The sequence below is a fragment of the Schistocerca gregaria genome, chromosome 1 (genome assembly GCF_023897955.1).
Source record: "Schistocerca gregaria isolate iqSchGreg1 chromosome 1, iqSchGreg1.2, whole genome shotgun sequence".
Taxonomy (NCBI): Eukaryota; Metazoa; Arthropoda; class Insecta; order Orthoptera; family Acrididae; genus Schistocerca; species Schistocerca gregaria.
This window is the reverse complement of record NC_064920.1, coordinates 249040802-249056905: the sequence shown is the minus strand read 5'-3', so window position 1 is coordinate 249056905 and position 16104 is coordinate 249040802.

Here is a 16104-nt window from a genome sequence, read left to right as displayed (position 1 = left end):
TACAAATGGGAGAAACCTTCCCTTGGATTTGCCCAATTAGCATATTTTATTTTTTATTTGTTTAGTAACCTGACCTGATTAGGGCCATCAGTTCCTCCCTTACATTGTACCAGGATTTCACACATACAATACCTTTTTACATCAGTTACCTAAGAAATAGCATTTTTTAATAGGACTAACAGAATTAAAATGATTTGAGCCTCTATAGTGATAATGCTAGTAAATAATGCTGGCTGTGAACTAATAAAGTCAATACTGGAGGTACTTCTAGCACTGCTACTGCTGCAACTAATGGTAATAATTACGTCTTCTAAAGAGAGCACAAGAACAGCTAGAACATACAATTTTAGAATACCAAGCAGGCTTTCAGCCTAACAGATCGTGCTCGGAACTGATCTTTAATCTTAAAACCATTTAAAAATTAAAGCAGGCACGTTGAAACAAATAATCCTCACGTTTCTTGATTTTCGTAAAGCATACGATTCCACATATAGAAACCTCTATGCAGTATTCTAGAAGAACGCAGAATAGACACCAAAACTCGAAAACTGATCGAACAAACACTGTCAGAAACCCAATCAAAAATTACACTCCTGGAAATTGAAATAAGAACACCGTGAATTCATTGTCCCAGGAAGGGGAAACTTTATTGACACATTCCTGGGGTCAGATACATCACATGATCACACTGACAGAACCACAGGCACATAGACACAGGCAACAGAGCATGCACAATGTCGCCACTAGTACAGTGTATATCCAACTTTCGCAGCAATGCAGGCTGCTATTCTCCCATGGAGTCGAGCGTAGAGATGCTGGATGTAGTCCTGTGGAACGGCTTGCCATGCCATTTCCACCTGTCGCCTCTGTTGGACCAGCGTTCGTGCTGGACGTGCAGACCGCGTGAGACGACGCTTCATCCAGTCCCAAACATGCTCAATGGGGGACAGATCCGGAGATCTTGCTGGCCAGGGTAGTCGACTTACACCTTCTAGAGCACGTTGGGTGGCACGGGATACATGCGAACGTGCATGGTCCTGTTGGAACAGCAAATTCCCTTGCCGGTCTAGGAATGGTAGAACGATGGGTTCGATGACGGTTTGGATGTACCGTGCACTATTCAGTGTCCCCTCGACGATCACCAGAGGTGTACGGCCAGTGTAGGAGATCGCTCCCCACACCATGATGCCGGGTGTTGGCCCTGTGTGCCTCGGTCGTATGCAGTCCTGATTGTGGCGCTCACCTGCAAGGCGCCAAACACGCATACGACCATCATTGGCACCAAGGCAGAAGCGACTCTCATCGCTGAAGACGACACGTCTCCATTCGTCCCTCCATTCACGCCTGTCGCGAAACCACTGGAGGCGGGCTGCACGATGTTGGGGCGTGAGCGGAAGACGGCCTAACGGTGTGCGGGATCGTAGCCCAGCTTCATGGAGACGGTTGCGAATGGTCCTCGCCGATACCCCAGGAGCAACAGTGTCCCTAATTTGCTGGGAAGTGGCGGTGCGGTCCCCTACGGAACTGCGTAGGATCCTACGGTCTTGTCGTGCATCCGTGCGTCGCTGCGGTCCGGTCCCAGGTCGACGGGCACGTGCACCTTCCTCCGACCACTGGCGACAACATCGATGTACTGTGGAGACCTCACGCCCCACGTGTTGAGCAATTCGGCGGTACGTCCACCCGGCCTCCCGCATGCCCTCTATACGCCCTCGCTCAAAGTCCGTCAACTGCAAATACGGTTCACGTCCACGCTGTCGCGGCATGATACCGTGTTAAAGACTGCGATGGAGCTCCGTATGCCACGGCAAACTGGCTGACACTGACGGCGGCGGTGTACAAATGCTGCGCAGCTAGCGCCATTCGACGGCCAACACCGCGGTTCCTGCTGTGTCCGCTGTGCCGTGCGTGTGATCATTGCTTGTACAGCCCTCTCGCAGTGTCCGGAGCAAGTATGGTGGGTCTGACACACCGGTGTCAATGTGTTCTTTTTTCCATTTCCAAGAGTGTAAATTCATTGATGAGATTTCGAAATAATTCTTAGTTGAAACAGGAGTAAGAGAAGAAAATGGGATCCCGGGACTGTTATTCAACCTAGTTTTAGACACTGTAATGAAAGAATGGGAAATGGAGCTAAGAAAACAAAACTTTTGGAAGCCAGTCGAACTACGAAGAGGTCAAGGAAAATTGATCGTTCCATACTTAGCGTTTGCGACTGACATGGCGATTCTAACCGACAGTGAAGAAACAGCAGTAAAACGAATGGAGACCCTGCAAATATCTTTTGGGAGGACTGAATTCATGTGTTCCAACTTAGATATACCGAAACTTAAAACTAATGACCGTGAAATAAACAGAGTCAAACACTTTAAGTACCTCGGTGAAATTATGGAACCAACAGGACTTGAAAAAGTAGCACAAAGAAAAATCGCGGAAAATCAAGAAAGCGTATGGACTTGTTTCAAATTTGCATAATAAAAATACCTGTCAAAGGGCACTAAAATCAGTCACTACAACAGTTATCAAACCAGCAGACACATACGCAAGTGAAACGCTCTCATTGAATCGAAAACTACATTTAGAAGAAAGTAAAAGTAAAGACAAAGTTTACTACAAAAATTCTCTGACCACGATACACATAAGACTGATGTAGACAGCAAACCATCGATACAACAGATAAAGTATTAAACATCGAAACTGACATAAGAAGAAGACGAATGAATCCCTATGGAGACCAGGTAGATTACCTGGAAACAGACTAACTAAACGTCTATTGGACTTGTGACGACCCTTAAATCATCAATACCTTGGATAACTGAAGAAGAATTTGACAAAAGCAAAATTAACGTAACAAACACTTCAGACAGGGATACATTCAGAAGTGGAAGTTTGTTCCAGAGAGGGAATCAAAATCGCACCATCCAAAGAAGGAAAGAAGTCCTACGGGGAGAAACCGAAGAAATATTGGGAAAATAAGAAGAACTCTAAGAAAGTCTGAAAATCACCTGCGTATCGTTCTCCAATGGGGACATTCTCTAATAATAACAGATAATAATAGTAGTAGTAGTGGCAGATATAGAAAGAGTTTATAAATGTATAAAATAGATGTTTTCTGATATAGCGAGTTCCGAGGAAAGAAACTTTAAGGAAACTTTACCAGCTAAAAATACTGGGAAATGAAGGATGTAACGAGTACGTACAGGGACAATGGTATTGTATTGTATGTTATCTGGGGGCCTAGAAACGACGGAGAGGCTCCGTCCCCACCGCAGCCGCAGTGGTACACAACCCTACGATGACTACCGCAGTCCACTTCACCCTCCGCCGTCGCACACCGAGCCACTCTTTCACGGTTATTGTGCGATTCGGGCCACGGTGGACCACCCCCCCCCCCTCTCCCAGGGAACGTCTCACACCAGACGAGTGTGATCCCTATGTTTGCGTGGTAGGGTAATGGTGGTGTACGCGTACGTGGAGAACTTGTTTGCGCAGCAATCGCCGAGATAGTGTAGCTGAGGCGGAGTAAGGGGAACCAGCCCGCATTCGTTGAGGCGGATGGAAAACTGCCTAAAAGCCATCCACAGACTGGCCGGCTCACCGGACCTCGACAAAAGTCCGCCGGGCTGATTCGTGCCGGCGACCAGGTGCTCCTTCCCAATCCGGAAAGCCGTGCGTTAGACCGCGCAGCTAACCGGGCGGGCCGGGGCAGTGGTGCTCATTACTACTGCGTTAATAAACATGTCGTTAACTGCTTTCTGTAGATATTGTTCAGTTCTCTGTTATAATGAGAGAGAATGTTGGATGGTACTGACAAGGACTTCGGGCAGTTGGCTGAAGAATGGAGTGGGACGGAAAGGATTTCGCTCTGACGGGAAATGATGTCTCTTCCATGTTGCTCAACACGTGGGGCGTGAGGTCTCCACAGTACATCGATGTTGTCGCCAGTGGTCGGCGGAAGGTGCACGTGCCCGTCGACCTGGGACCGGACCGCAGCGACGCACGGATGCACGACAAGACCGTAGGATCCTGCGCAGTGCCGTAGGGGACCGCACAGCCACTTCTCAGCAAATTAGGGACACTGTTGCTCCTGGGGTATCGGCGAGGACCATTCGCAACCGTCTCCATGAAGCTGGGCTACGGTCCCGCACACCGTTAGGCCGTCTTCCGCTCACGCCCTAACATCGTGCAGCCCGCCTCCAGTGGAGTCGCGACAGGCGTGAATGGAGGGACGAATGGAGACGTGTCGTCTTCAGCGATGAGAGTCGCTTCTGCCTTGGTGCCAATGATGGTCGTATGCGTGTTTGGCGCCTTGCAGGTGAGCGCCACAATCAGGACTGCATACGACCGAGGCACACAGGGCCAACACCCGGCATCATGGTGTGGGGAGCGATCTCCTACACTGGCCGTACACCTCTGGTGATCGTCGAGGGGACACTGAATAGTGCACGGTACATCCAAACCGTCATCGAACCCATCGTTCTACCATTCCTAGACCGGCAAGGGAATTTGCTGTTCCAACAGGACCATGCACGTTCGCATGTATCCCGTGCCACCCAACGTGCTCTAGAAGGTGTAAGTCGACTACCCTGGTCAGCAAGATCTCCGGATCTGTCCCCCATTGAGCATGTTTGGGACTGGATGAAGCGTCGTCTCACGCGGTCTGCACGTCCAGCACGAACGCTGGTCCAACAGAGGCGACAGGTGGAAATGGCATGGCAAGCCGTTCCACAGGACTACATCCAGCATCTCTACGCTCGACTCCATGGGAGAATAGCAGCCTGCATTGCTGCGAAAGTTGGATATACACTGTACTAGTGGCGACATTGTGCATGCTCTGTTGCCTGTGTCTATGTGCCTGTGGTTCTGTCAGTGTGATCATGTGATGTATCTGACCCCAGGAATGTGTCAATAAAGTTTCCCCTTCCTGGGACAATGAATTCACGGTGTTCTTATTTCAATTTCCAGGAGTGTACAATGAAAAGAGTACAGGACCTCACACGTAACCCTGGGGGATGGCTGATACTACCTGCCTGCATTGTGACTTTATTGTGCCGGATATGTCACATTGCTGGCGAGACATCAGGTATAAGCGGAATCATTGCACTGCTGCTAAATGAAATGTCGAATTCGAAAGAATTTGAAGGAAGAATCATTTTTTCCACAATTTTGAAAAGTGCACAGAGGTCGGTATTGAGATTCTCCATACCTCTGTTCAGTTTTGTTGATTTTGCACTAGATACAGCTGGAGATTATCAGTCTAAATGTGGCATTTGCAGTACGTCAAAACTGATGACATATCATTAACATAGAATGAAAAGAATATACGACCTAATACTGAACCCTGGAGAACAACTGATATTACCAGCTTGACTTTATGGTGCCGAACATGACACATAGATGACAAGACGTCAGGTATGACCGAAACCATTACACTGCACTTGGCGAGAAATTTAGGTTGTTAAGTAAAAATTCGAAGTTGACAGAATTTACAGGAAGAATCCACACTTTGGATTATTCTGAACTAGTTTATTATTTAAAAACTCAGTTCGTTAGATTTACGGTTTTCATAACATTTCAAGATATTCCATTTCGAGAAACTTGTCTTGACCAATCGCTGTCGGTGCGCTATGCTTCCCCCAACGCAAGAAAGCTGATGCAAAGCTTTCCAGCCATGCAAGATGAAAAACGCATTGCTAACTGAATGATCGCCCTACATACAAGCTTTAAAAATACCCATTGAGTAGCTATACGTTTAGATATATTCGTAAGGTCGGAGTTTTATATTTCTTTACTTAGTGATCACCGCTCTCATGTGGTGAGCCTACTTTGAGAGACCTAACACAGGGCCGCAGTTAGCACGTTTTTGAGGGGCACATACCTTTTTTCTGTTTTTACCAGATCGGTGTGCCACAGAGGATTAATTACGCGCCGGTCGCTCGCGCATAGCCCACAGCGGCCATACGCCATATATCTGCTGATATTTGTCACGCGGGTCGTCGTTTCGAAAAGTGAGACGGCGCCGTAACAGTGAAGCGGATATTTCGGACAATGCGCCGCTAACACGTCCGGAAAACGCCGGCCGTCCCTGGCGCCGGCCAGTGCGGCCATCGTACCAATCCATCGCCGTATTTTTTCCCCGCGCGCAAAGCAGGCGCGCTCGGTGACTGACATGTCAGCGGGGAAGTTTTTTTAGCGCCGGGCGCGAAGTAGTCGCCCCTCCCCAGAATTAGTGCGCGGGCGTTTTTGCGCCGAGCATCACCGCCAGCGGCGGCGTTATATACGAACCGTATCACGAGTGCTAAAATTTTATACACTGTGTCCGGTAAGGCAAACAAACGGCAGTTGTTCTTTATGGCCATAATTCGAGCCGCGGGGTCGCTAATTTCGCGCACGCCAGTTGCCGGTGGGAGTTGCGGCGCGGCGTGGCGCGGGGTGACAATGGGTTGACGGCATAATTTGGGCGGCGCGTCCGAATATGGGGACATTCTTGGGCACAAACGGGCGCCGCATTCGCGGGGCACACCCGCGCTTTGATATATGGCCGTCCGGAACGGCGCGTCGGCGCGCGTTTTGTAATATGCGCCTGCCAGCCGTTACTCACGCTAGTGGCATAATGCGACCGGCGATAGGAAGCAGCTTTCAAACGGGCTCGCGCTTCGCCAGCACCGCGGCTCACCCGCGGGAAACGAGCATTAATTTCGTGGAGGTGGACGCCAAGACTTGAAAACTGCAAACACTGCTGTCACAAAAGATCTCTACTCGTACACAGGTGGGCGCGCGGTTGCTCCTAGCGAGTGAGCTCGATTATGAAAGTCTGAAACTGAATGCATACGCTGCAGGCCACGATACGGTGTATGGCTGAGGGTACCTTGCATCTCTGCTAGTCGCTTCTTTTCCTGGTCAAATTGCAAATGGTGCAACGACGTAATGGTTACGTACGAGCTCTAATTTCTATTGTCTTTGCGGTTCTCAAGTGAGGTGAGACGTACAAGTGTGTTGGTAGCAGCAGGATCGTTCTGCAGTCTATCGCAAATGCTAGTTCTCGAAACTTTCTCAGTTACACTATTGGCCATTAAAATTGCTACACCACGAATATGACGAGCTACAGACGCAAAATTTAACCGACAGCAATAAGATGCTGTGATATGCAAATGATTAGCTTTTCAGAGTATTCACACAAGGCTGGCACCGGTGGCGACACCTACAACGTTCTGACATGAGGAAAGTTTCCAACCGATTTCTCATACACAAGCAGCAGTTGTCCGGCGTTGCCTGGTGAAACGTTGTTGTGATGCCTCGTGTAAGGAGGAGGAATGCGTTCCATCACGTTTCCGACTTTGATAAAGGTCGGATTGTAGCCTATCGCGATTGCGGTTTATCGTATCGCGACATTGCTGCTCGCGTTGGTCGAGATCCAATGACTGTTAGCAGAATATGGAATCGGTGGGTTCAGGAGGGTAATATCGGAACTCCGTGCTGGATCCCAACGGTCTCATATCTCTACCAGTCGAGATGACAGGTATCTTATCCGCATGGCTGTAACGGATCGTGCAGCCACGTCTCGATCCCTGAGTCAACAGATGGGGACGTTTGCAAGACAACAACCATCTGCACTAATAGTTCGACGACGTTTGCAGCAGCATGGACTATCAGGTCGGAGACCAAGGCTGCGTTTACCCTTGACCCTGCATCACAGACAGGAGCGCCTGCGATGGTGTACTCAACGACGAACCTGGGTGCACGAATGGCAAAATGTCATTTTTTTCGGATGAACCCAGGTTCTGTTTACAGCATCACGAAGGCCGCATCCGTGTTTGGCGACATCGCGGTGAATGCACATTGGAAGCGTGTATTCGTCATCACCATACTGGCGTATCATCCGGCGTGATGATATGGGGTGCCATTGGTTACACGTCTCGGTCACCTCTTGTTCGCATTGACGGCACTTTGAACAGTGGACGTTACATTTCAGGTGTGTTACGACCCTTGGCTCTAACCTTCATTCGATCCCTGCGAAACCCTACATTTCAGCAGGATAATGCACGACCGCATGTTGCAGTTCCTGCACGGGCCTTTCTGGATACAGGAAATGTTCGACTACTGCCCTGGCCAGCACATTCTCCAGATGTCTCACCAACTAAAAACGTCTGGTCAATGGTGGCCGACGAACTGGCCCGTCACAGTACGCCAGTCACTACTCTTGATGAACTGTGGTATCGTGTTGAAGCTGCATGGGCAGCTGTACGTGTACACGCCATCGAAGCTCTGGTTGACTCGACGCCCAGGCGTATCAAGGCTGTTATTACGGTCAGATGTGGTTGTTCTGGGTACTGATGTCTCAGGTTCTATGCACCCAAATTGCGTAAAAATGTAACCACATGTCACTTCTAGTATAATATATTTGTCCAATGAATACCCGTTTATGATCTGCATTTCTTCTTGGTGTAGCAATTTTTATGGCCAGTAGTGTATGTTTCATGAAAAAATATCTTGATGAAAGAGCCTGTCAGTAACAAATCTAGCAGCATGTTCCGAACTGCTTCAGTGTCCTCCTTTAGCCGGACCTGGGTGGGGGTGGTGTGGAGGGAAATCCCAAACACTCGAGTAGTACTCAAAAACGGGTCGCAAAAGTTTTCTGTGCGCAGTAATCGTTATAGGGAAGCTACAGTTTCCTAGAATTCTTCCAATAAACCGAAGTAGACCATTCGCCCTCCCCGCAACCGACTTTACACACTGTTTCCATTCCATATCGCTTTGCAACGTTACGCCCACATATGTAATCGACATGACTGCGTCAAGCAGCCATTAATACGGTATGCGAACAATATCAAATAGAAAATTCAGTCAAGTCACCCTGTATCCTCCCACAATCCCTCAAAGACGATACCTTCCAGTACTTACAGTATCTTCATCAAACGTCACAGACTGCTGCTCACTCTAACCGTCATATCGTTTAATGACATAGAGAACAAGAGTGGTGCTCTCACGTTTGCGTTGGGTGCACATAGCGATACCTTTCTGTGTGAGTCACACTCACAGTCCAAGACAGCTGAAACATGGTAGTCAAGGAAAGGCAGGATTCGGTTACGATTGTGGAGGGGGCCGTAATCAGTTACTGTTGGTTGCCTTTTACAGTTACACACAATTTATTTTAAACCAGTAATTCCAGACTCAACAATAAAAAATACCACACGTTATTAATGAAGGAATAAGCAACTGTGTAAATAATAGTGTTTTCAGTGAGTTACAATTTAGCAAATCAACATTAAATACAGATACAGCAGATAATGTTTTAAAAGCTAGCCACTGTGATCTGGGCAGCAGGTCTTACACGCCAGGAATGGCAATAAATTAAGAATTGTTTAAAACTCGCTGCACCTTACAAATTACAGGTTGTTGTTGTTGTGGTCTTTAGTCCTGAGACTGGTTTGATGGAGCTCTCGATGCTGCTCTATCCTGTGCAAGCTTTTTCATCTCCCAGTACGTACTGCAGCCTATATCCCTCTGAATCTGCTTAGTGTATTCCTCTCTTGATCTCCCTCTGTCTCCATCTGGTTTCTGTACAAATTGTAAATAGCCTTTCGCTCCTTGTATTCTACCCCTGCCACCTTCAGAATTTGAAAGAGAGTATTCCAATCAACATTGTCAAAAGCCTACTTTCTTTGGGATTCGAATTATTATATTCTTCTTGAAGTCTGAGGGTATTTTGCCAGTCTCATACATCTTTCTCACCAGATGGTAGAGTTTTGTCAGGACTGGCTCTCCCAAGGCTATCGGTAGTTCTAATGGAATATTGTCTACTCCGGGGTCCTTGTTTCGACTCAGATTTTTCAGTGCTCTGTCAAACTCTTCACGCATCATACCTCCTATTTCATCTTCATCTACATCCTCTTCCACTTCCATAATATTGTCCTCAAGTACATCGCCCTTGTATAGACCCTCTACATAATCCTTCCACCTTTCTGCTTTCCCTTCTTTGCTTAGAACTGGGTTTCCATCAAAGCTCTTGATATTCATGCAAGTGGTTCTCCTTTCGCCAAAGGTCTCTTTAATTTCCCTGTACGGAGTATCTATGTTACCCCTAGTGAGATAAGCCTCCACATCCTGACATTTGTCCTCTAGCCATCCCTGCTTAGCCATTTTGCACTACCTGTCGATATCATTTTTGAGACGTTTGTATTCCTTTTTGGCTGCTTCATTTACTGCATTTTTATATTGTCTCCTTTCACCGCTAAATTCAATATATATTCTGTTATCCAAGGATTTCTACTAGCCCTCGTCTTTTTACCTACTTGATCCTCTGCTGCCTTCACTACTTCATTCCTCAGAGCTACTCACTCTTCTTCTACTGTAGTTCTTTCCCCCATTCCTGTCAATTGTTCCTTTAAGCTCTCCCTGAACCTCTGTACAACCTCTGGTTCTTTCAGTTTATCCAGGTCCCATATCCTTACATTCCCACCCTTTTGCAGTTTCTTCAGTTTTAATCTACAGTTCATAACCAATAGATTGTGGTCAGAGTCCACACCTGCCCCTGGAAATGTCTTACAATTTAAAACCTGGTTCCTAAATCTCTGTCTTACCATTATATAATCTATCTGATACCTTTTAGTATCTCCAGAAATAAATTCCTGAAACGCGTCTTGATACGCATAAAATGACGTAACTGGTACAGTGCTTCATTATCGAAAGGAAATACTATAATAGGCATCTCTCTGGGGCCGTTTGGTTGTAAAAGCTATCATTGAAGGGATGTATCTCTCAGTGAAAACTACACTTTCGAAGTAGCATCGCTCTTCTGCGAAATACTAGACAATTCTTCAGTTAACAATACATATAATTTTCTTTTCAGAAAATACACAATGTAAGTAGGCTGTTTAGGTTTTTATATTGGTAACGCCACGTAGCGCTGTTAACAGCGCGTAGCGTTGCGCAGTTGGAGGTGAGCCGCCAGCAGTGGTGGATGTCGGGAGAGAAATGGCTGAGTTTTGAAATTTGTAAGACTGGATGTCATGAACTGCTATGTATATTATGACTTTTGAACACTATTAAGGTAAATACATTGTTTGTTCTCTATAAAAATCTTTCATTTGCTGACTATGCCTATCAGTAGTTTCGGTCGGCAACAGCTTGCCTCAGGAGTCCGAAATGACAGGACACAATCTTGGCAAATATTGTAGATTCAGGTTTTGCGTGCTCACCGTTTTCTCAAATAAGTCAAGACACATTTTCTGCTTGTCAAAATGTGAATGTTGCCGGTGCAACTTCACAGCCGAAAAGCACTGAGGAACATGTTTCAGACACCAGTGCATTGTTATTGCAGTTAATGCAAAAAAATGGGACAAAGGCTTCAAAAGTTGGACACAACGCTTGAAAGAAATCAGAAACAAATGGGACAAAATCTTCAAAAGTTAGACACAATGGAACAACACCAGGGACAAACACAGCAACAGTTAGACGCAGTGGAACAGAAGTTTTAAAAGTTAGACTCAGTGAAACATACGCTTGAACAAACACGTGAAGATTTAACTACTGAGTTTTATAAAATCGAATCGAAATGTGTAAAAGTATGTAATGACGTAAAAACACAAATTAGTGAGCATTTCCATCCTATTTTTTCGCTGCATGAAAATACATTACAGAATCACGAAGCAGCCATAAAAGAACTGCAAACTATTGTTCATGAAAATCATGAGACCTTGCAAGCTAAAATTGACTCAGTTGCATCTACCGATTTGGTTACGCAACTTGCAAAAACTCAGGAAAACTTAAAGGACACAGAAGATACGATTTCAACACAAATGGACACTCTGAAACTTGGTTCAGAAAAACACACTGAGGAAATAAGTACGGTATCGGAGAAAGTAGCCGAACTTTCCGATCAGTTCACTAACTTATCTACAAATGTAGATGATGATGTGAATGACACAAAAGCTGTAGCCATCACTGACACAGAAGAGTACGAACAAACTGAGAAATTCAAACAAAATTAGAATCAAATTAATAAGCAACACAAAAGAGAAATGCGGGAAGTGCAAGATCAGTTGTCTCAAGTAATACAAGATTTACATATTTCAGAGGACACTCGCGCTCCAACACGGGATGAGGGACTTAGAAATACGGAAAAGCCACAAAATAATAACACGGGGCATTTGGGAAATTATGAAAGAAATTGGCAAGGTGCACCGGATTTTGAGATGGAACAGCCGAAACGACATAACAATGACCGATATGCTACTCGCCGACACGACGATTTTGACTATAAGCTGTTCATTACTACACGTAAATTCAAAACATTTAAGAATTCTGGCAACGACATTCATCCACAAGGGTGACTCCATCAATTCTCTCGTTGTTTTCCTCCCAACTGGTCATTAGAGCACAGATTACAACTTATGTGTAACTACTTAGAGAATGAACCAGCTGAAAGAATACGATCGGTCATTCACGATTGTCACAGTGAAGGAGTATTGTATCATACCTCCCTCTCAGCATATTGGTCTCAAGCTACACAAGACCGAGTAAAACATAGCATCATAATGATGAAACATTTCGAACAATCTGAATTTTCCAGTCTTGTCAAATATTTTGAAGACATGTTACACAAGAATCAGTACCTGTCAAACCCATACAGCCCCTCAGAACTCATCCGCATTTGCTTAATCAAATTACCTGAACATTTACGACATATTATTTTGGCAGAACGTTGCAAAGATAACATTTTCAGGGACTGTTACAAGAATTGGAAATTGACACTGACAATCGCGGAACGCGAAAACAGGAACAGAACAATTACAGGTCACGTCTGTCACAATTCCGCGATGAAAGAAATAATAACTGGACTCGACAAGGCTATTCTTACAACGTAAATCGTGACCAAAACAGACACCACCCGTATGACAATCGTTGGCGCAGTAGAAAGAATTACAGGGAAAGATCACCTCTCCGAGGATATGACTATCACAGAGACAATCAGAGAAACAGACAACATGGAAACCAAAATAATTACTTTCAAGGGAGACAGAATAACGTCAGACGCAACGGTCCACCGCGCGGTTACGATTCAGGGAGAAATCCTCTACCACGTGACCGACAAGAAAGAAACTATGGAATCGACTGACATGACGACAGACGATATAATCGTAACGACAGACCGGAATTGCATCAGAACTGGCTGGATTCAAACAGGGCAGGGACCTCTCGACAAGGTGAACTTGTAGAAGTTAGATCTCCTAATCCTAACGATGCGCGCCAAGAAAGAGACAGACAACGACTCGCACCGCAGGCAGCCACGTGCTCCGGCTGGCTCAGCGGAAAATAACATAGACGCTAACCTTGAGAAAAATTGTAGCATTCTTTACCGACGACCGTAAGATAATTGCATTCAAGTTGAAACTTTGAGTACTATGAAGAGTAAAAGATTGCACCACATTTCAACTGTAAAACCGTTTATTGAAAGATAATCTGCTTGTTACCTTAGTCTTTGCCATAAAATATTTCACTTCACGTTACTAGCATGCTTTGTCAGACTTAGAAACTGTTACCATGCAACAATGTTTAAAGTTAAATATCCAGTCAAGAACCAAGAGACCTCATTTAAACGGAAATTACGAATGCATTGTTATAGTGAACAGACTACACAGTGTTGTTATTTGTACATTCTTGCTTGTTAGATGCACGATTACGTAGCGGCTATCAGGCTTACATACTTAGAACATATACTGGTACTGCTAATGAGATTTAATGCAACATTTTGGTTTACTTGAAAATGCATTCTGGTTTTAAAGTGCTTTTTGCAAGATACCAGATGACACAGTGGTTAGTTTATGTGACAGCTACATGATTTTATCACGACACTACTAATGAGTGACAATTTACAATGTGCTTTTGCGGTGTTTCTGTTTTATATTTACACAGTTTTTCTGAATTCTTCTGGAAAGGAAAACATGTTTTAGTAGTAACTTTTGTGGTATAGCTACAATAAGGCAGCCTTTTCCGTAGCACAACAATACGTTACAGTACAGTACTTTCTTCATCACGACAATAAACGTAATAAGTAAGATATTTTTGCGCAAAACACTTCACTTTTGTTTATCATTAGGTAAGTACATTGACTTCTGCAAAACTTAGCTTTCGGAAGACGATAACTGCGACACTTCCACAGAGATTATCTTACAAGAAGACGCACAGTTTAGCGCTACAGTACATGTATTTGAGTGATTAATTTTGTACTTAAAACATTTATTTTTAAATAATTTTGAATTTCAATGATACAAAGGTTTTCCGTGATACATTTCATTCCATTGCTGTAATCTGTAACATCTGAGGGTATAATTCCAATAATCCTCAGGGGGGGGGGGGGGGGGGTACAAGCTTACTTTGTGTATCATGTGTTTGGCAAGCCCAAGGAGCCCTAGCTAATATGGTATTTGTGTATACAACTTTACATATCGGTACTATATTTCTCTAACACATAAATTACACACCTATCTGATTATTTAATGGAGAAACATTTTTTTTACTACGTCAGTGACACATGTTTACGCAATTACACAGTTGGATGATTTCACACTTACGAAATTGTATTTTATCTGTACTTTGTGAACTGTTCATATTGTTTCGGAACCATTGTGATATTATGAGAGCTTTGAATGATATATTTGGTATGGGGTCATGAGTTTTAAAGTACGTTTGAGGTAGATGACACTATTGAAATGAGCAGAGAATTTTTTTGAAATTATTGCAGAAAACTACGACGTTTTTGAGATTTGACTGAGGTGTTATGATGTTATTATTACGGCGACGATGTGTATTATGCTGCTGAGGAATGTGTATTATGATAGGAATTTATTATGATGAAATATTGAAGAAGTGTCGACGAATATTTATATGTGTAACAAGGTAAGGAATAATGAGTAGTGGTTGCGGACTCTGACTTGTGAAAAAGGATGTTGGAAACCAAGAATCGTTCTTTAAGAGTTATGAAATGTATGTAAATGCATGAATGTACCACAATGCCGATGAAATTTTTTTGGACACTGTTATATTTACAGGATATTGTTTCTACACATTTGTAACGCAAATTCTCGACCTGTGAAATTTTTTATATGAGACTGCTGTCGTAAATATTTCGGTAGGAAAGCCAGGTCTCCTTGACGTAATGCACTATAAGCACGCAGCTGCGCGACAGTCGCCTCGAAAAAAAGGCATTAGTGTGTGCCTCTCAGAAGCACAGGTGGAGAAAAAAGGAGACCATTAACCTCGCTACTGGCATTCCTTTGTAGAAACCATCGCAAATACGAGACGCTCATTACTTGGAAATATATTTAGCTTTCTGATATTTACTGAAATGCCTAATGAAACGACGAGAAATAGTTTATGTCTACACACCTGATTATGACTACTGTCTTTCTAGATGAGAGATTTTTTTACTACTTATGAAATGCCACATAACTATTGAATGATATTGTTACGCTTTGTTTTACATAGTTGAATAATTTCATTTGATATCTGTTTTCCAGCTGTGTTGCAACATTGGTTTTATAAAATAAAATTAAGTGCATTTGCTAATGTGAACACTTTCTGCCAACAGATCTATTAAATAATAATTTTATGATCCATATTCTTCGAAAAAGGAACACTTGGAATGGAACGAACAATAAGAGGGGATTAATAACAGTAACTGCAAACATAATTTTCTTTTCAACTACTTGGAAATTTTTTTGGTAGAGTAAGTTATAGTGATGCGCCACCTTAGTGTTAAGATGTGACATAGGTATTAAACATGGCCATTCTTACTGTAATATTTTTTCTGCTTGGGCTTTGTCATATTTAGATATAAGTTATTTCATTTGCTGCTGCTGTTTGCCAGGCATAGTGCTACTAAATTTCACTTTGTATTACTCTGTTAAGCTAGTTTTACTACTGATTTATTTTTCTTGTTGCTGCACATTGGCTCATATTAGTTGTAATGTTGCATTTGCTTGGTAATATAGATTTACTGTAGCTTGCTTTGTCAATTTCCATTTTTTTCTCATTGCAGTTCGTGTTAATTGTTTTGTGCTGCTGCATTCCCTCGTCAATTAGTTTAGCATGTGAGATCAATAG